Source organism: Phocoena sinus, chromosome 9, assembly GCF_008692025.1.
Source record: "Phocoena sinus isolate mPhoSin1 chromosome 9, mPhoSin1.pri, whole genome shotgun sequence".
NCBI classification, from domain to species: Eukaryota; Metazoa; Chordata; class Mammalia; order Artiodactyla; family Phocoenidae; genus Phocoena; species Phocoena sinus.
The window spans coordinates 55,143,244-55,165,735 of NC_045771.1; the positions used below are offsets into that span (position 1 = coordinate 55,143,244).

The 22,492-nt window shown below is 36.9% G+C and overlaps 1 protein-coding gene across 3 annotated transcripts in view; it reads left to right on the top strand.

Annotated features, from left to right (window-relative positions):
* CDK14 (cyclin dependent kinase 14) overlaps positions 1 to 22,492 on the top strand; it is a 595,562-nt gene that overhangs the window by 265,492 nt on the left and 307,578 nt on the right. The gene's annotated exons all lie outside the window — the stretch shown is intronic.

Genomic DNA, 22,492 nt, shown 5'->3' on the forward strand with positions numbered 1-22,492 from the left:
ATTTTATATTCTGTAGAAGTTAACACATAAAAGGAAAGAAATTCACTGTTCTGCAGTATTTGTCAACTGATTAAGACTGACTTTTAAAATTATTCTTCTTTGTGTGAGTGAAATTCCCCTTGGTCCCAATTCTTCTGGAGACATCCCAGGTCCTCTTCAATAAACCACAAAATAGGGTGCATATATGCAGTACTCTGCGGGCATTTCACGCCTAACTTCTCTGGGGGAGCTAAGGCGTAGTTTAACCTGTTCTCTTTTAGAGAATGAGGCACACTGGTGTCATTCATGACTTATGATTGCCCTGCCTTGCCTCTTCTTCCTTTCTCCACTCCACCTTTATTTCTTTACTTTTCCAGTATTTCTTTGTCTTTCTCATCCCCGCCTTTCTTTGTCTTTTTCTATTTACTTCATCTCCTATCCTTTTGCTCTCTCTAGTGAAGTGCTTTTTGTTGCTACCACTTGTTTGTTTGGCTTTTTTTTTTGCGGTACGTGGGCCTCTCACTTCTGTGGCCTCTCCTGTTGCGGAGCACAGGCTCCAGACGCGCAGGCTCAGCGACCACGGTTCACGGGCCCAGCCGCTCCGCGGCATGTGGGATCTTCCCGGACTGGGGCACAAACCCGTGTCCCTTGCATCGGCAGGCGGACTCTCAACCACTGCACCACCAGGGAAGCCCCTGTTTGGCTTATTTTAAGTAAAATGTTCCAGTGAGTTTCTGAAATCAGAGTTGGGGAGGTGGGAGCAGGGGAGCTCTATGCTGTAGAAATTCCTTTCAGAGTCTTCCCAGTTAGAGTGGGGAAGGTGTAGACTCCCTGACAGTATTAACCTGCCTCTGTGGCTATTGCCCAGTACAAAAATAACTTCCCTGAATATTTCCTAAAGTTTCTCTTTTCTTACACTGCTTTTTCATTGCTTGCCTTTTTTCCCCCCACATATGCCAATATCTTAAGGAAAATTAAGATTCTTACATACTTTAATGGATTAATTTAATCAGATTGTTTTCCTCACAGTATCTAGCAGAAATAAATTCTACTCTTTTCTTGCATGTTTCACAGCAGTGGGAAGGTGATAGAAGTTTCAAAGCATGACATGCCATGGGAATTATAGCAGATCTAGTGGAGGGGCACAGGGTAGGAAACAGGAGGGCACTTGTGGATTTGAGATGATGAGTGAGGGATCAGAAAGGGAGCTGAAATAATGTTTAAGACAAGTATGACCACAATACTAAAAACCAACAACTAGAATGTATTGAGTTTTATGCTGGGCATTGTGCTGGGGGTTTTGCATTCATTTTCACTTTTGATGTTCTCAGCAGTCTTATGGATCTGTGACTGTCACCACCCTACAAAGGAGAAACCTAAGGATTTGGAAGATGAAATGCTTTTTAGGGTCTTGTGGCATGAAAGATAGACTCAGATTCATCTTACTTTGAATCCTAATTGCAATATTGTGTCTCCTGTTTATGTTCAGCTTTACTTAGGTTGAGCTTTTGGTCAGAAGGGGAAAAGGAAACTTTCTTTTTTCTTTCCACAACCTTCCCTATTCTGCGCTTAACATGTAACTGTATTTAAATCCTAAATACAGTTAAACTGCTCTATAGGTTGAATAAGTTTTGTAGACTGGTTGAAAACCCAGCCACTTAAAATTTTATTTTAATTATGAAATGTTTTAAGTTTCCATAAAGGAAACTTGTAAGACACACACACACACACACACACACACACACACACACACACACACACACACACACACACACAAACAGAATCTTGTTATTTAGCAAGCCCTAAAATCAGTCTCAAACATTTTAATCTACAGTTTCCCAAACTTAATGATGATATTGCCATATTTAAAAATTGTTCACGTCAAAGTTATTTTCTAAAAAATGTTGATTTTGTAGTTCCATGTAATTAACAGCATATTTTTTGAGGGAGGGGACTGAGTATGTTAAACGGTATAGGAAAATTCATACCTCATACTCGTGAAAACCCTAGATATGCAGGAAAAGTAACATAATTTAAGATACATTAGGTACTATTGAATTTTTCCTTTGGACGTTAGAATTAATTAAGTATTCAAGCATTTTTTGAGGTACCTATGTAATTTGGGTTCCACAATGTAAGAGATTATTATTTATGATAGTGTATACACTGTATAAATATATTTCTGTTTTTTTGCTTTAAAAGAGAACTCTAAGCCTGGCTGCTTTATATTATTGCCATGAATGACATTTTAGGTTACATAAAAGCCTTCTGAGAGCCAGTTATAATGAAATAAGTGATGAGAAGTTATTGATGTGAAAGAATATTCGAGGAAATGACTTTGGAGGTCACTATTAAAGTGATTCAGTGTATAATAGGATATTGTTAGTGTAGGCTGTCTCTTAAGAACTGGGTAAAACTCCTGAAACATCTGAAATTTAGTTTCTTACACACTTTCAAAATGTGTAGATATAGTGGTCTACAAGCTGCAAGGCTGACACACACTGGGAAATGTGCCCCCAAGCTGCTCATGGCTCATTGGTGTAACCTGCGGGCCCTCGTGATGGGTGCTCTTTTGGGTACTTCCTTTCTCCAGTTGTTGTCAAATGTGAAGGAGTATCTTTATTCAAGCAGTGGCTCTATTAGCTTGAAAAGGTATGTGGTTTCATAATGGTCTAAAATATTATTATAGCCATCTTTTTTTCCTGCCTGGGTTTGAGACATGGAAGAGAAATATAAAAAATGTGAAAATGCTAGCAAAATTTTCTTCTACTTAAACAAAAAGTTAAGCAATTTAGTTTTTATTTTTTGCCAAAGACAAATAAGTGCCACATTACCCTGCTTAACACCATGCTGAAAAATCTAAAACAGATTCTGTAAGTGGAAATAAGAATATTAATAGTAAACATGATTATGTAAATATATATTACCATTAGTTAAAGTGCATAACCATTCTGTTTTAAATTGCATGAGAGCAAAGTGTGTGTAGCAGCATTTTTCATTACATATTTAATAATACATTACATTTTTCATTACATATTTAAATATGTAATTACATATTTAATAACATATAAATATAAGAAGAAAAGCAACAAACTTATAACTGATCATGTTTATTTGGAGCAATAGTTTTATTTCTTCTGCTGTGAAATATTCCAAGCTAATGTGTACCGTTATGTAATACAAAAATCTATATTCCACATGAAAAAAAACTGTGTCACCAAAAGTCATATGAAGGGATTTATGAATCACCAAAAATCACATAAGGTATTTTTCTTCTTTTTTTTCCACATAATATGTTTTTATAGTGTTTTACATTCTACAAAGAACTCTCTCATAAATGCTATTCCATTAGATTCCATCTTTAGCCCTATGAAGTACATAAGGCAAGTGTTTTTGTTATCCAGTTTTTTTATACTCGATGAGGAAAAAGAATGCTTAGAGAAATTAAGATTTACTAGATCATTTGATTAAGTTAAAAGGGTAAAGATAAGACTTTAGCCCAAGTCTGCTGTGCCTAAAATTCCTCATTACTCCATTTCACTCTGCAGCCTGCTGGTGTTAACCATCTTCGTAGTTTTATTTGATGGCCTGAGGTATGTGTGATGCTGGATATGGGACTGGCAGCTGAAAGTTATGTTCTCTCTTTTCACCGTGCCACACAATTTACCTAATTATTTGGTTTCTATGCCTCATACATTTTGATTTCTAAATCTACAAAGAATGCTTTAATTTGCATGATTTTATACCACATCTGTTCTCAAAAACTGTAGCTCTCCATCAGTATTCTGGTTTCCAGATTAAAGTATCCTGAGGCAATTGAAAAGTTTTCTGCTTTCCTATGAGATACGATATATGTGCACACGTGCATACACGTACAACTTTAAATGACAGTGATCAGGGAAGGCCTTGCTGAGAGGTATTTAGGTAACAATCTGAGGGAGGTATAGGAGGAAGACATATATTCAAGGCAAGAACATTTCAGATAGAAGACTTATGTGAGGAGCAGCAGGGTTCCTGTGCTGGAATGGAGCAGGCAAGGAGGACAGGAGGAGGAGACAAAATCCAAGACACAATGGGGTCCAGATTGTGTCGGGCCTTGTAAAGTTTTATTTTGATGAACTTTTCTTTTGCTCAGAATGAGATGGGAAACCACTGAAGGATGCTGAACAGAGAAATGATCTGATCTGGCTTATATTTTAATTGAATCTCTCTGGCTGCTTTCTCAAGAATAGATTGAAGATGGGCAAGTTCTGAAACAGAGAGACCAGTTAGGAGGCTGTCACAGCTGTCTTAAGTGTGGGATGATGTCAGCAGTGGAGGTTGTGAGAAGTGGTTGGATTCTAGATGTATTTCTAAGGTTGAGCTGATAGCATTTTGATGTGGCATTTGAGAAATGAAGAAGAGTCAGGGATGATCCCAAGTTGTTTTGGCTGAAACAACTATAACAGTGGAGCTGCTGTGAGGAGAGATGAGGCAGACTGCAGGAAGATGCAACTCAGCCTTGAAGGGGTTAACTTTGAGATGCCTATTATATATGCGGTGAAGATGTCACAAGGCAGTTAGACATATGGGTCTGGGATTTAGGAGAGAGGTCCACCGTAGAGATTTGGAAGTTGTCTGGGTCATAGATAATATTTAACAAGCGGGTTAGATGAGATCACCAGGTATGGTCATTGTTACCTTGGTGGTGCTAAATGAACCATGCCTTTGGATATTCACACCCTTGTGTAGTCCCTGCCCCTTAATTAAGGCTGGGCTTGTGACTTGCTCTAACCAATAAAAGAGCGTGGTGGAAGGAACACTCTGCCAGTTGTGGTCCTGACAGCTTCTGTTTTGCACTCTTGAGCATCCTGATCAGCCATGTTAGAATTCCAGTTGTCCTGCTGGAGAGACCATGGGGAGAGGCCCTGGATTACATGGAGGAGAACTGAGAACCCAGAGGACAGTGTGAAGTTAGTTAGGCCTGAGACATAGGACCCCAGCCAAGCCATTTGCCCCTCCAGGCTAGTGCCAGACATGTGACTGAAGAAGGCTTCTTGGGTGGGGGTAAGGGGCAGATTCCAGTCTCACAGATGTCACATGGAACCAAGATGGATTGTCCCCTGCTATGCCTTTTCTGAATTTTCGACCCAAGAATTGTCAGAGATAATATAACGGTGGTTGTTTCAAGCCACAAAGTTTTGGGTTAGTTTCTTGTCCAGCAATCAGTAATTAAAACACTGTATGAGCAAATGGACATAGAAATGGAAGAGAGTTTCATGGACTGAACGCTGGGGCACGTCAACATTCAGCATAACATTAAGGCACTGAAAAGTGATGAGGAACACCAACAGAGGATACTGAGAAGGAAGTACCTGTAAGAAAGGAGATTATTTATGAAACCAGATAAAACTATTTCACCTGAGACTCTGAGCTAGATAGACTGGGGTTTCACAAGAGCAGAGGCTGCCTCTCCAATGCCTAGCAGAGTGTCTGGCACATAGTAGGTGCTTAGCCAGTAAGTTTTATATGAGTGAGTGACATTTGAAGCAGGAAGGGCAAGAGACTCTTAATAGTTTTACTACTTATTGTGAACAACCTAGGGAAAGCAGAACTACTTAATTCATATTTAAACTTTTTTTCTTTATTTTTCTATTTATCTATATTCCATCTTTAGCTCCTATTTTATAGTCTTTATTTTTTCTCTCAAAACAATTCTCTTCCAAGCAGAAGATGTAGAGCAAATCTTACTCCATAACGGGTAGAGCAGACTGCAGACAATGGGATAGTCAGAAACCACCTAGTTGTTTCAAAGGAATTAAAGTGGCTGGCTGCTCTGAAAAATGTACCAGTCAGAGTTCTCTGTTTCAAGCAACAGACATCCTCTTTAGCTGAATTAATCTGAAAAGTTATCAAGAGGTTAACATGTGGCTGACAGACCTGCTGAGAAGACTTTAAAAATGGGCAGGAACAGTGTGAGGCTGGAGAGCCAGACCCAGAACCAATATCATGCATGGACCTGCCCACTGCACATCCTGCTGCCCCCAGGACTGCTGGCTGCAGACATACTGTCTCTTACTTGACTGGCATGGCTGCCCTGGGTGACTGGATGTTATTACCTCCACTGATGATGTCAAAATGGTGTCGACATTCTCCCTGCTTCTTTGGGTTGTTAGCTCTTAATGCTAAGTGAGGGTTGGTTGTGTTTGGTTAGCTGACACTGGGTCCCATGCCCATGTTTTGACTGCACAGGCCTCTGAGAAGGTGAGTGTCTGGCCTTTTGACTTTTGTAATGACGGTTTGGTCTTGCCTCCCACCAAAATTCATAAAGCAGGGGATTTTCCCAATATAGGGAATAATTTCAGATATAGGACATGCTTTCCTTAATTCCCTGCTCTTCCCAACCCCCCCTCCCTCCAAAAAAACCCACACTCATATAAACATCTACTACAATGAATTCATTATGTAGTTCCAGGTAAATTACATATAGAATGTGAAAAGAAAACCATTGCATGTAATCTTTGAGAAATCATCAAGAATGAAGGTTATATAAGGAATGCTGGTTTTTAAAAGGTGGTAGGGAACACACCTCTGAATCTGTAGACATGTAAGCTTACTGTAGAACATTAGTGAAATGCAAAAAAAGATTTTTAGACATTCAAGTCTAATCAATCCCTTTTTTTTTTTTTTTTTTTTACGGTACACGGGCCTCTCAGTGTTGTGGTCTCTCCCATTGCGGAGCACAAGCTCTGGACGTGCAGGCTCAGAGGCCATGGCTCACAGGCCCAGCCGCTCTGCGGCATGTGGGATCTTCCCGGACCAGGGCACGAACCCGCGTCCCCTGCATCGGCAGGCGGACTCTCAACCACTGCGCCACCAGGGAAGCCCTAATCATTCCCTTTTAATAAGAAACAGTGTTAGTTCTTATTTCAGCAAAGGTTGCGACAGGGACTCTCATGAGATCCTTATCAACATAAAATTGAAATTCAGTTGTTAGAAGATTATTCTTTCAGTTTATTGCTGGTTGAACAACTTCACCCAAAGCCTATTGATTAATGAATCGACACTGGAATGGAGAAAAGTCTATCGGTGTATGCTGGAGGGCATTGTCCTTGACCTTGTCCTATTTGATATTTTTATTAATGACTCAGATGAAGACATTGAGATGATGTGCTTGACCTATTTGTATATGTGTTGTCGCTGGGAGTCATAATTAACACTTGGGGTGATGGAATCAGGGGTGAAAAAAGATCTGGTGAAATGATGAGCAGAACTTACAAGGTGAATTGCTGTGGGGCTAAGTAAAACAGTGTATTTGGTTTAAAAAAAAGGCAGCCCAACCTAATACAGAAAAACAGGGTGCAGGGACTTCCCTGGCGGTCCAGTGGTTAAAGACTTCACCTTCCAATGCAGGGGGTGTGGGTTCGATCCCTGGTCAGGGAGCTAAGATCCCACACGCCTCGTGGCCAAAAAACCGAAACATAAAAAAAAAAGAAGCAATATTGTAACAAATTCAATAAAAACTTTAAAAATGGTCCACATCAAAAAAAAAAAGGGATAAACAAGGTGGAGGAAAGTTAACTTAAAAACAGTTTATGTGAAAAAGACTAGTAATTTCTTTGGCTCAAAGAGCTGAAGCAAACAGGAGAGTGCGCCTGGAAGGGCATGTGAACGGATACAACATGGAACCAGTAAAGGTGCCAGGAAGACTTACTCAGGAGAATTGAAGCCATACTGAAGAGCGTAGAGAAAAGGTAACAAATATTCCAGAGAGGATAAGAAAGCCAAGTGTGAGAGTTCTGGAGAGGCTAGTTTTGGTTTAATCCTGGGAAGAATGTTCAAATGTTTTGTGTTACTCATAAATTAAATTCAGTGCCTTGTGTAATGAACACCTTATCACTAAGAACATTCAGTAGAGGATAAGTGGATTTCCATCAGAAATATTGTAGAGAGGGTTCCTAACCTGTACTTTATGCAAGGGATTGAAATATGTAATTTAGATGTTGTGTCATACAGTGCCAGCTGAAACCGTGAAGTGGTGGATATAAGGTGCTTCCATTTTGCAGATGAGGAAATTCAGGCTTAGATATTCAATACTCCATGCATGCCCTTCCCAGTAGCTTCATCATCTCCTGTGTCGAGTGTGAATCTGGATAGCTCCAAGTTTACATAGCAAAGGACTGCCCAAGTTTTTGCACTGTTATTTAAACTCATCCCATTTGGCATAATTTTGGGAAGCAGAAACACAACTTGTTATGGTCATTCGCTTAATAATTCATTTTTTTTTTCCTCCAACACATGTGGCCTGTCTTCTCTGTGCCAGGGACTATTCTTAAGCTCTAGGGATACAAATATATAGCCCTTACTTTTAACGAGGTTGAAATCTGGTGGAGGACTGTGATCTTAGACTAGATAATCTTCATGTGACATTTGAGTTATAAGTCGCTGTCATAGATCTTCACATGTCATGGACTAGAATATATTTGTGTTTTAGTGACAACAGTAGGAAAACTGGATTTGACTCATGGACTTTTCTTTATGGAAGACTTTCAAGGATGTTTTAGTTTCATATATGGAGAGCTAGTTATGCAGTGTAATACTATGATCTTATATTCTGAAGGGGTGGGTTGCCATGCAGAACCAAGTACTTCAAGTGAACAGATGTAAACGTTGTGGATGACAGAACGTGCAGGCAGCTAAAGATAAAAGAATTTTGAACCATAAGGAGAAATTAAAGAAATGAAAAAGAAAACAAGCCAGCTTTCAATCAGTGCTCTGTTATGAATGTCTTATTTCTCTAATTGGTAGGACAGAGTCAATTATCTTCTTTTCTGTCCTTTTCCCTAATGGCTTTTTCTCATCTAATAGGGAGTCATGGTCTCCTTTAGTCACTTTAAACTGTGTTTGTTCACTGTCACGTTGGGTGCTGAGATTTTAGTGTATTTTTTTCTGTTTACATCATACCTATCTTCTCTGTGTTCTAGTTTTATTTCATATGGTTGCCATTCCTTATTCGGAAGTCCTGATTACAGTTCAGTATTTTAATCCACATGATTTAAGATGGGAGCGTGTCTGATCTTTAACTGTTGTGATAGTAAATGCCTGCTTATTTACAAAGACACACAGTTTATGAGTACATTCCACTACAGATTAGACTGTTTTTATGACAATACAGTATGCCCCTATGGTTTCTTTAAAAATTATTTTTCTTACTTTAATTTCAAATTTAATCATTTAAACTATAGACGTTTAATGGTGAAGCTGGTATAATCTGTGATATTTGAAAAGAATGGACTGAAAAAAAAGACTTCATTTGTAGAAGGAAGTCATAGGGAAGATAACAGTAGTAAAAAAAGAGAATTCCTTTAGAAAGGAAAAAACATATTTCGCGTATTAATCGTTTGTTTTTCCTCACAAAAATCATTTCCAAGTTTCCTTAGTTAAGGAAATAATAATCTTAAAAAAACTGTGCATATTTCAGGGGGCAGGTGACTGACAGTAATGATCAGCTTGGAGAAATTGGACAAACGTTCCAGCTAAAGTACTAAAGTTGCCGTCTGATGAAAGTGCCCAAGTTCAGGATGAAGATGCTCAATAATTCCAATTACCTTCACATTATGTTTGAATAGACCATGAAGTAATTGGAGAAAAAATCATTAGCAGATTTATCTCTAAGCGAAGTATACATTATTATATATCATATGAAATGGAGTGCCTGTAACTTCTCACCAATTTTCAAAATCAGTAATTTGATAAAGGCATATCATTATAATAACCATTATAATGAATGGTCTTCTTTCATATGATTATTATTATTTCTTACATTTATTTATTTCAAATTCATTCAGTTAACATCACATAATATTTTAGTTTAATATGCACTTTATGCATTGGTAAAGGGCAGTTAAACCCACACCAGGGTTAAATCATTGATTTTGTTGCTGTGATTGTTGTTTTTATGCAAGTTGTACATCACACGCATATAAAGAGCCAGTTAATTCTGTGGTTTGTTATGAAAAATAGTTTTTACTTTCAACTCTTTTAACTGATTCTTTCGGATTTTCCTCTGAATATTTAATAAGACTTTCTTTTATTGCCACTTCTTGATTATTCACCTTTTGGCATCATCCATTGATTCCTACAGTGAAAAATGGGAATTTAGTGGTCTTTTAAAAAAATTTTCTGCTTTGAAACAAGTGAGCATCCTATCCTGCCACCCTCCCAACCTTCCATCCTCTCGATATAGGTATATTATAATTTTGATTAGATCAGAAATTCAAAATTCACATTATTATGTCAATATAAATCTTGTTTATAGCTGAGGCATGTAGTATACTGTGATTGCTTTTTTGTTTTCCCTGAAATTAATAATTGCCCAGTTTTCGTTTCTACCATTAATTCAAGACCTCCCCAAGCCTCTGCCTGGTGCATCTCCTGTCACTGGTTTCCTGCAGTGCCCCTCCCCTCGCTACTGGGCTGGAGCTCTTTTTTCCTCCATCTCATGTTGTTTTGTTTTGGGGTGAACACAATTTCTAATAGCTTTCTAGGAAAGAGTGTGTGGGACATTTTTTTATTTGAGACATTGCATTGCTGAAAATATCTTTATTCTGCACTTACGTTTGATTGACATTTTGGCTAGATATAGGTTTCTTGGTTGGAAATAATTTCATTAGAATTTCAATGAAATTGCTCCATTGTTGTCTAGTTTCCACTGTTTCTGTTAAAATTCTTCTCTTTATTTCCAGTGTTTTGAAATTTCATGATGAAGCAAAGAGTTGACCAAGATGTAGCTTTGTTTTCATTCAGTGCACCGTTTCAATCTGGAAACTCATGTCTTTCCATTCTCTTTTTTTTTAATACAACAGTTCACATAACAAAATTCACTCTTTTAAAGTGTATAATTCGGTGGTTTTTAGTATATTCTCAGAGTTTGGGAACCATCACTGCTACCTAATTTTAGAAAATTTCATCACCCTAAACAGAAGTCCCATATCCATTAGCAGTCACCCTGAATTCTTTACCCTTCTAACTGCTGGCAATCACTAATATACTTTATATCTCTGTAGATTTGCCTGGACATTTTATCTAAATGGAATCATTAATATGTGACTTTTTGTGCAGGTTTCTTTCACTTAGTATAATGCTTTTAAAGTTCATTCATGTTGTAGCCTGTATCAGTACTTCATTCTTTTTTGTGGCTGAATAATTGTCCATGGTATATGGATTGATGACAAATTGAAATTATAATGGCATAATCATAGATCAGGCATACAAAAAGGGTGTCAGGCAGTCATTGAGGTTCTGGTTTCAGACACATCTCTGCCCCACTGAGCATTTGAATTTGCTCTGAACTATATCAAACCCTATGATACCACCAGCTGTGTTTAGAACAACATCCCTCAGCTGCAACTTTATATAGTCTCAAGGTCCCCACCCCTTGTAACTATGCAACCACTTCAGACCCCAACCAGTCCCTGCTTAACAAGCACCCTTACTTCTTGCCTGTTCCAATTATAATTCTTGACAAACAATTTAGGTAGCTAACTGTGGCCTTGCAATTTCTGCCTTTATAAGCTTCCTCCATTTTGTAGTGCTACAGAACACAATTCAAGTGTTTCTTGAATTTGTGTCTCCTACATGTAGTCTGACACAACCCAAATAAAGCCTCTCTATTTCAATTAGATTTCGATTTCTGAAATCTTGGTTAACAAGATAATATCACATTTGTTTATCCATTCATCAGCTGATGTACATTTGAGTTGTTTTCATCTTTTGGCTCCTGTGAATAGTGCTGCTATGAACATTTGTGTGTAGTCATTTGTTTTGAGTCCCTGTTTTCAATTCTTTTGAGTATATACGTAAGAATGGGTGTGCTGAGTCATCTGATGACTATCTTTAAATTTTTGAGGGATTGTCTTAAACTATGTTGCAAATTGCATGCACCGTTTTACAATGTAGCCAGCAGTGTGTGGGGTTTCCGATTTTTCCACACCCTCTCCAGTACTTGTTATTGTATGCCTTTTTGGTGATAGGGGGTGTATAATAGTTTCTTCTTGTCATTTTGTTTTGTATTTCCCTCGTGACTGGTGACTAATGAGGTCAAGCTCTTTTAATGTGCATATGTCCTTCTGTTCCAGGAAAGTATCTTAAATTATTTTGTTATGAGTTCCTCCCTTCACTTTTTCTTTTCTTTTTGGATCTTCTATTATGTAAATGTTGGACCTCCTGGATTGCTCTTCTAATTTTCTTATCTTTTCTCTCTTATATTCTAATTATTTTTTCCTTTAGCTCATCATTAAGGGACATTTTCTCAACTTTGTGTTTCACCTATTCTATTGAAATTAAAAAATTTTTAATATTATTCATTTCTAAGAGACCTTTTTGTTCCCAGAATATTCCATTTTATAATATCCTTTTCTTGTTTCAAGATTGCAATATAGTTTCTTAACTCACTGAAAATATTAATGATCTTTTTTTGAAGCTTTTTTAATAGTATTTTCTCTGTTTCTACTGAGTTTTTTTTCTTCTAGTTTGTTTTGGTCTCTGTCTTTAATATTAGAGGCTGTGGAGTGATAACTGGTGATTCTTAGTTGTCTGGCCATAACTTAAAAGTGGTGCAGTAACAACCTGATTGGGTGCTCCAAGTGTGCTGGGTAGCTGGTTCACCATGAATTTCACTGTAGGAACTGATGAAGCCATTTTGTTGAGAAACCCTTGATATATCACTATCCATCTTTCCTGCAGTGCTGTAAGATTCCTGGTAAAAATTCTCCTAAACTCCTGCCTAGAAGATAGAGTCCTAGTTGACAATCTTCTGGAAGCAGAGTGGGAGATGGAAATCCACTTAATCCTCCTGTTTCAGGATGGTATCTCTGTTCCTAACTGGTTGGGTTTCCCAGTTCTCTGTTTTGCCCTCTCTGGGTTTGGTAGAGGCAGTTACCTATGTAAGCAGAGGGGGATAAGGGATATAAGGATTAAATATCTACTGAAAAGACTTCCAATCACGCTTTCATATTTTAGACCTCTGTATATAGACCTTCTGGTCATTCCCACTTCCTGGTGTCAGCCCTGAGCCTTTTGGTTGTTCTGTCATATAAATAAGGCTGCTTCTAGGCTTTCCCTGCTGCCAGTTTAATAATCATTTGTTGTTTGTTTGCATTTTGTATGCTAAACTTGCTACCATCTGTTTTGGAGCTTCTAAAATTTTGGTGAGTGGGGATTCAAGAGAGTACAGGATGGGTACATATGTCCAGTTTGCCATCTTTACCTTGGAATTGTATCCATTCTTAATAAGTTTAAACATGAACAAATGCTTGAGCTTGTCATTGTGTATACCACTGTGTAACTAGATAATTTTTTCACTTTAATGGTTATGGAGTATATAAATCTTTGCTATTTATCAATTATCAGAGTTTATCAGATGTGACAAGGCTAGTGGGAGTGAAGATATTTGAATGAACTGTTATTAGATTATCATCCCATCAGTAAAGTTTTAGGCACACAAGCAGTGTCTAAAGTGTGACCATGCCTTTATTAGGATGTCCTGTCTTGATGGAAAATATTTATGATTGTTAATTGGTCAGTTAGTCATTTTGTTTGTTTTTTCTTATAGTTTGTTATGATGATTGTGGGATGTTGATAGGCTGTATAAACACACACTCATACATTTGAGAGCATTTTAAAGCCAATAAGAAGCTTTTTACAATGTAAGTGTATGTATACGGAATAAAAAATGGTGACGCATTCTGATTTTAAAACATAATTATTAAGAATGTATAGGTTGCTTATTTTGCAGGTTCATTAGGTTTTTGATTGCTATGTATGATTAGAAACTTCCTTTTGAAAATATGAACTTTATAGTTCTAAGTTAACCTCCAATTTCAACTGAGTAATTTACTCCTTTTTCCCTGGCAGATAGGAGTCCAGTTATAAATCCCCAACAGATGCTCATGCCTCATTTTTATTTCATAATTGAGAAGCTGAAAAACAAGTTTGTCATGGCAGCTATTTGCTAAGTAGGAATTTTCCTTCTTCTGGGTTTTTCCTTTTTTCTTGAATATGTGATCTTTGTTTTAAAGCTTTGAGTCTCATTTCAGCCATCATCAGGAACATTTGGAAGATTGAATTGGTTCCCTTTTCTCCTCTTTATATTTCTCTGCCCTTTCTACTTGGATAGGGAAGTTAGAAGCAGCAGGGAAAGCCAAAATGTTGAGTATTTTAGCTAGGATTTTAGGATATGTATTGAGGAACGGTATCTAATTCTAACAACAAGACAGAAAGTCAGCAATGCTGGGGAGAAGAGGTGTGGGGAGAGATGATTAGTAACGGAATATTTATTAGAAGAAGAAAAGAGAGGATTAAAGTTTTTTTTGTTTTTTTTTTTTAAATCAGATTTTACCTGATTAAAAATACAGTGAACTGAGTGGTATCTTGCAAAGGGTGAGCAGGACAACTTGATTATTTTTCTATCATTGTGACATCTGTGTAAGATGCATGGGCAGCTAGTTTCCTGAGGGCAGGGGCTGATTTCTCATTTGGTGTGTCTCTTAGTACAATTACACTAGAAACTCTATACATCTCTGCCAAATTGGTATTTTTTTCCCATAAAGTGGATGCACCAGATTTGATTGTGTGTGTGTGTGTGTACTATAAATGTAGAGTCATTTTTCAAGGTTTTCATTAAAACACCCTTACAGAGCATAACAGACACAAAGATATGGGGTCCATATCCTCTTTAAAGGAGAACTTGCTGCCTAGCTACAACAAGCATAGCTATATGGTCACCAGAATGCATCTCCGTCAGCAAATAGGGATCTGGCTCAGCTTCAGGGACCCATCTTGAATGAGGTCGTGACTTTCCACAGGCATCCTGTATCTGGTGACTATGTGAGGCGGAGGTATAAAGGCCTGGCCATTTCTGCCCAACACAGGGCAAATCTGGGGCTAGGTTGGCCAAGGCTTTATTGGCCTGCATCACATTTTCACGTCCTTTGTCCAGTCCTGCTTTCTTTTCATTCCTTTCACCTAATAAACACTTCATTCCTTTTACATAATATGCATACTGTAGCCCCAAACTCCACCTGGAGAACCCAACCTATGGCATAGTGTCATAAAGATTAATTTAATTTTATTTTTTTTAAGTTAATTAATTAATTAATTAATTAAATTTTGGCTGCATTGGGTCTTCGTTGCTGTGCACGAGTTTTCTTTAGTTGCAGTGAGCGGGGGCTATTGTTCGTTGCAGTGCGCAGGCTTCTCATTGTGGTGGCTTCTCTTGTTGTGGAGCACGGGCTAGGTGTGTGGGCTTCAGCAGTTGTGGCTCGCGGGCTCTAGAGCGCAGGCTCGGTAGCTGTGGCACACCAGCTTAGTTGCTCTGAGGCATGTGGGATTTTCCAGGACCAGGGCCCTAACCTGTGTCCCCTGCATTGGCAGGTGGATTCTTAACCACTGCGCCACCAGGGAAGCCCAAGATTAATTTTAAAATGCAATTTAACCCTTTAATTTAATAGGGATTTGTTATCTTTTAGGGAAGTTACTGTTAAAATATGGGGTTCTGATTTACATATCCAAATATATCAGACATATACCAGAAAATCAAAAGATTTTCAGAGTTCAGAGGGGGAAAAGATAACCTGGTATAGGAAGAATTTCTAGAAAACTTAACTTTGGATGAGAAATAATTGAGTTCATAAAACTGTAGCATCCTTTTTGAAGTTATTAAATCCTTGACAAAAGTTTCTTTTAAAGTTCAATGCAAGGGACTTCCCTGGCAGTCCAGTGGTTAAGACTTCACCTTCCAATGCAGGGGGTGTGGGTTCGATCCCTGGTCAGGGAGCTAAGGTCCCACATGCCTCAGGGCCAAAAAACCAAAAAAAAAAAACAAAAGCATAAAACAGAAGCAATATTGTAACAAATTCAATAACAACTTAAAAAATAGTCCACATCAAAAAAAAGTCTTAAAAATAAAATTCAATGCAAATATATATGTATTTATCATTCTTACTATTGTAGAGTAAAAAAAAAATTGAGTGTAATTTGCTTAATGTAGATGACTGTATTACTGTTTTCTGGTATTTGGATCCCAACCCTTGCAGGAAGATTATACCTGCCTTCCCTGTTAAACTAGGGCATGGCCTTGTGGATTGCTTTGGCCAGTAAATTGTGAACAAGAGTTATTTGTTATCACAGCAACATAAGTTGGCCTGTCTTGACGGACATATCCCAGATTACTTAGTATCCAACTACTCTAGAGAAAGCCAATGCTACCATGTGTTTTTCTTTTGAAGACTCCTTTTGTGATTCATACTCACATGCATGTTGTATGCATGTATATGTGTATATTTATGTGTACACTATACTTATGTAGTACAGATGCTGTTTTTTAACCTTTTTAAAAACTTACAGAAGTTAATGCTACCAGTGTTCCAAATCAATAAATGTAGTTATGTACCAAAGTTTATCCACATTTTAAAATTCATGCACCCTTTGCATTAGTATAAAAATCCCGTGCTTTTCTTTGATATCATTTTAAATTTTGGATAAATTTAAAATTCTTAATAAAACTTTAAATAATGATTATTTTAAAATATTAAACACTTGATTCTGGTTTTTTAACATTTAAGAACTACATGTTTTATCAATAAGGGCACTAAATCAGCTTGCTTACGACAAGCTTTTGTATCATACGTAGCATCAAGGGTCAAGTACAAATGTGGTCACCTTCTATGTCAAGAATGGTGTTTGCTATGTTTTTCTTGATACAGATTATTACAACCAACTTTATATGTTGATTATAATAATTACGTGCTAGGCCTACTAATTTATTTTGAAGTAAATATTGAAATGTTTTGGCCAAAATTCTCCACTATGATTTTCTAACAATTTTTTAGTGACTGATTTAAAATTTAAGCTCCAATAACTTCTATTAAATTTTGCTAAGACTGACTTTCAAATGGTATTTTCAACCACGGCATCAGGAAAGCACTTCCTGAATTCATCCCAGACAAACTCAGTGAGACTTTATTCTTTCTCTTGAAATATTTTTCGGTAACCTTTTTATGGCAAATTGTACAGTCAGGAAAATGAAAAGATATTTTTAGCTCTGATTCACTGAATATATAACAGATTTTGGTATAAAAGTTTAAAACATCATGAGGAGCAATAATGTTGGTCTTCACTTCTTGAAGTTTCAGAATTCATATTCAGAATATCAACTATATCTGGCAAATATGTCAAGCTCCTGGGAAAGTTATTATCTTGGCAAGTTTGCAAGTGTCTAATGATGGAGAAAGAAAAATAAAGCAGTTCTTTTTCCAGGGTATCTTTAATTTCATACTCTTTTTTTTTTTTTTTTAAGCGGTACGCGGGCTTCTCACTGTTGTGGCCTCTCCCGTTGCGGAGCACAGGCTCCAGATGCGCAGGCTCAGCGGCCATGGCTCACGGGCCCAGCCGCTCCGCGGCATGTGGGATCTTCCCGGACCGGGGCACGAACCTGTGTCCCCTGCATTGGCAGGCGGACCCTCAACCACTGCGCCACCAGGGAAGCCCTAATTTCATACTCTTGCATGGCAAGGAATTAAGCACATTTCCTTTGTACATGGATTGAGCAAAAGCAAGTAGTGAAAGAAAAGAAACAGAGTGATGATTTATTCTTTGGTAAATTTTTTTTAGGTCAGGTAAGCCAGCAATTTGACTTTTGACTGTAGATGCTAAGAAAAAAGATACTTTGGAATCTCTACTTCATTTTAACTTTTGGCGGTACTCAGAATACAAGAATTCATGGGTTTTTTTTTTTAACCCCCTCTGTGATCTGAGGTCTTTTTATTCTTTGCTATTAAAAGAGCTACTTCAGACAAAACTTTTACAATTTTTTGTGGATCCTTAACAATATGTTTCACTACTCTTCAACTGCTCATGCTTCAGAGCATTAGACCCTGTAGGTAAAAACTTGCATTAAAAAAAATAATGTTGGTGTGATCCTTTTACTCACAGAGTTTGAGGAAACCTAAACTATCTTTGCCCCTTTATGTACTATATTGAAATAATTTAACTTAATGAAAAAAATAGATCTTACCTAAATGTAAGTACATTACCTTATAATGTGCTTATGCTTCAGGTGTGCCACAGGAATAGCAGTATAAGTTGTCTCTTTCATCATATATAACAAACATACATTTCGTATACTTCATTGTTTGTCAGGACTTTCCCCGAAAGCTTTATCATTCTAAATTATTTGTATTCCCACCAGCCAGGGATTTAATTGAAGCTATAAATGAGCTTTACATTTGTAGTATAAACTTATCTTTCAAACTATTTCACCCGCTCAAGAGATTTTGATTTGTCCCATTTTGGAGTCTGTAGCACACAGCTCTTGTTCCATAAATAATCAGATATTCATAACCATGTTTAATAACTCTAAGGTATTTTGCATTGCAGAATCTTAATAACATTCCTTCTAATACATCCTTCTGTATTTCCTTGGGAAAAAAAAACACCTGAAGTTGTCACTACTTGGTCAAGTGATAGGAACAAAGCTATAAATGTTTCATTTAAGATAAGAGAGAGACTATTATTGAGTTATCGTTCTTATTTCCCCCATGGTCATCAGTAAGCTCTTGAATAGTGAATACTGTTTATCCATCTTTATACATTTGCAATACTTTACCCACTATGAGTTTGAAAATATATTTTGAATATCAGTTGGTATGCCAAAAAAAAGGGTGACAACGTTAACAAGTTATAATTGTTTAATGTTTTCCTTGTGATTACGTGTTCCAGAATTACTATTTTTAAAATGAAGAATAACATGTAACATTGTAAATCAACTATACTGCAATAAAAATTTTAAAAAAACCCATGTACCTGAAGCTCATTATACAGTATATTTCATAAAGTTTTCTGAAACACACATCTGGTATGATCAGTCCCTATGTGGGTGTTATTCTTAACCCTTAGACCCCAGATTATAAAAAAGGCTCGTCTTTTCTACTTTGTAGCCAGAAAAAGTTATTCCAGGATAGCCACCTTTGATTCCTCTGTCTTCTCTCCCTCTGTTTCTCCTCCCTCTCTCCTCTTTTCCTCTGTTTCTAATCTTTTCACTCATGTTACTTTTACCTTATAATTTCAGGATCTCTCATATTTCCAGCAGGGCAGCTCCAGAAGGGTTTTCAGAGTTAATATATTCCTGAGAACTATTCCAGTTCCTTTTTTTTTTTTTCCATCTCATACTTTGACTCCAAAAAGTTTTTTGTGGCCCATTTGTTAACCTTTTCTTTTTCAAATTCTTGAGGATGTTGGATGATCAGAGCTTTCCATTCTTTATACCCATTGGCCTTTTCTTTTTCCTTTTAAACGTGGCTTCAGAATAGCATGAAAATCTTTTTAAAGTGTCTATTTGACTCTGTTAAAATTTATTATATGTTTTAGGCTTGTGAATGGTGTGCCAGAGGGCATATAAACCATGCTGAGTACTCTTTCCTTCACTGTTTCAAGAGAGCACATTTACACAGTCTTCTAATGCAGTAATAGCATTTGGTTCTGTAGAACCACAGAGTTCTTCTTCTAGAAGATTTCCACCATTTTTGAAACTTCCCAAATCTATACTTTCAATTTATTTAATTTAAAAAAGGACTATCATTTATACCCCTCTATAAGTATTATGAAGTGATATGGACATAGATATATGGATATAGATATGTGTTTGGTTTATGAATTACCCCCTACAATATTGAAACTACTTCAGACACTTGAACTACTGGAAAATAAATGTCTGCATTCTCTTTATGTGAGAAAAATGACTCACGACAGTCTTACCGCCTGGGTAGACCTATACAATCTCTCTACCCGTAGTGTCATTGCCAGAAGCCAAATAGTAAGTTTTTTGTTTTAATGGAAAAGATCTTTCAGGTTGCTGGTTTTACACAATGGGAATGTGGTTGGAAGTGCTTCCTGTTCCAGTCACCATCCCCAGGCTGCCCATGCATTTTAGATTCAGAAATGACAGCTGAAACCAATTAGTTAGAATGATGGGATCACTAAGTCACATTTAGGTTTGTTATGTCCCAAAAGGAGAAAAATACATTATATGATAAAAAATGACTAATTTAATTAGGAATAAGCCAAGGCAGTGTGATTACTATGAGAGGATTTTTATATAGTATTAACTGTTGTGTATGTTAACTACCCTTGCCCTTCCCAGGAAATATGTGTGTGGTTTACTGGCAGAATTTCAAACATTTCCTAAGTGGCGTAAAAACAGGTGAAAATAAAATAACCTGGAAACAGGCTTTGGAATATATAAAATAAGTCTTTACAAGAACAGTAGAATATTTGAGAATATTCCATTTAAGAACATAATTTTGGGTGTATGGAACAGATTGGAAGACCGTATTTTCTCTATTGTCATACCACGTCCTATGATGCGACTTAAGGCACAGTAATCATAATTAGAATTTTTATTTCTGAGGGAAGAGATAGTACTTTTGTATTTGTTCATGAATGTCTTGTTTTTGTCATTAAAGAAAAGGGATTTCAATGCATTTGCAAAAAGCTTAAATAACATTTAATAGAATACTTACAAACTTTAAAATAAATTATTTTTTAACCACTGTTTTAAAAGTGGGTCCCTGTGGTATATAGCGGGTACAAACCTTCTCTATAAAGCATCTTGAACGGCTATGGTTTTGTTTTAAAGGGGAAGTTGATTAGTGTTTCTTTTCATTTTTTCTCACTAATGAACAGTGCTTATGTATTGGAACTCACAACATTAAAATTTTATTAATTATGATTTGGGAATAAATAAATGAGTACTATAAAGCTTAATGGAAAAAAATGCAAAGTCGGTTTAAGCCTGTGGACTTCGTATAAGAGCAGTTTGAAACTAGCTGCTCAGTAATTTGATGTATTAATTCTCACAGCAATGCAGGCTGATTAAAACAGAGATTATAGCCAGAGGAAATGGCATTGACTGCTGTAGAAGAAAGGAGCGCTCAACTTCTATAAGTTTTCTTCAGTTGCCTCTAGCAGCAGCTATTCCCCAGTGAATCACACAACTTTAATGAGCTACAGGTGAAACAGATTAAAAACTAAAACGATAGTGAGTTCTACCAAAATGCGCAACTGTTCTTAAAGTGTGGTTTTAGTTAGAGTGCATGTGGTGTGTCCCAGACATAGGACAATGGTAATAAAGGTGACATTAGCCAGTAGTAGATTAAGCATCACAAGTAAGCGTCTGCCACACTTGCTGCCTTGGAGACACGAAAGTTGCCATCGTTGCCATTAATTTTGGGACCCCGTGTGGTACCACTGAAGAGTGGAAATAATTGCTCTTGTCCTTTAGATATTTGCAGATTTCTTGATTTTCAGCTCTCTTACCAGTCAGAGTACTATTTAAAGGTTTTTTATAATGGGTCACTTACTCATTATAAGGAAGAGATAGGAGTGTAATCAAACTGAGATGAGGACCAGGGAGCTCCTTAAACAATCAAAATCAGTCCGGAAAAGGAGGGCTCTATATTTTTTATGCTTTCAAGTTGTACATGTTATCAACTAGTTCTTAACATATCCCATCTTTTTTTTTTAAATCACGTGTTTTCACTTAATGTTTTTTGTTTTATAAGTCTTTTCATTAATTTCAAAATAAAAATATAGCTGAGTCTTGGTATTTATTCATAAAATAAGCCTATTCCTTAAGAAGAAAGAAATTCAGAATTAGTATTATTATCTTCTGGAATCTTTCCATATTCTTATTCTTGCGAAGCAGTTTTGTTTTTAATGTTTTAAAAATTACACTAAGCCTGAATATACTGACTCTTGTTGTCAAAATGGAAAACTAAATGAAAAGAAGTAAAGAATGTGGAGGCTGTGTGTAACATAACTTCAAAATGAGGATTTCTGATGGTTATCCCCATGGAAAGACATCCTTATTTTTAACCTAGATGCTGGAAAATAGGGCTGTGCTATTTTCAATGTCATATTTTGTCAGTGCTTCTGAAAAACATCAAAATTAGCTGACAAATATTGTAGACACCATGCTTAACATAAGAGACTGGAAAAAATGCATGTTTTAGGGAAGGGGCTCTATTTAGATTCCTGCTTAATGAGAAAAGTCCAGTCTGAAGACCAGTGCTAATACAAAAGCATAATTTATCTGAGGAACTTGATATCTCTTGAGTAAGAGGTCTGATCATTTGAAGGGCCAAAAGTTGGAAAACCTCACTTCATGGATGATACATTGATTAAAAAGAAACATAAGCACATACTAAATGATGAAGCCTACTTAATAATTGACTTATACTTGTTTCTGCCCAGGAATTTGGGTAAACTTTCATGTCCAAGAGCTTTTCTGACTCTGTGGTCTTCAGAGAGCCTTTTTACCAGTGGCTTTCAGTGGCAGTATATTGCTGCTTTTCCCTCACCCAAAGTCAGTTTCAAAAAGAGTAAGGAATGGAGAGTGGAAAATATGAAAAGGTGAATGTCATGGTCCAGCTAGTTTCTCATCTTTTTCTTTGGCAGGACTTTCTTTCCTGGTACTCTT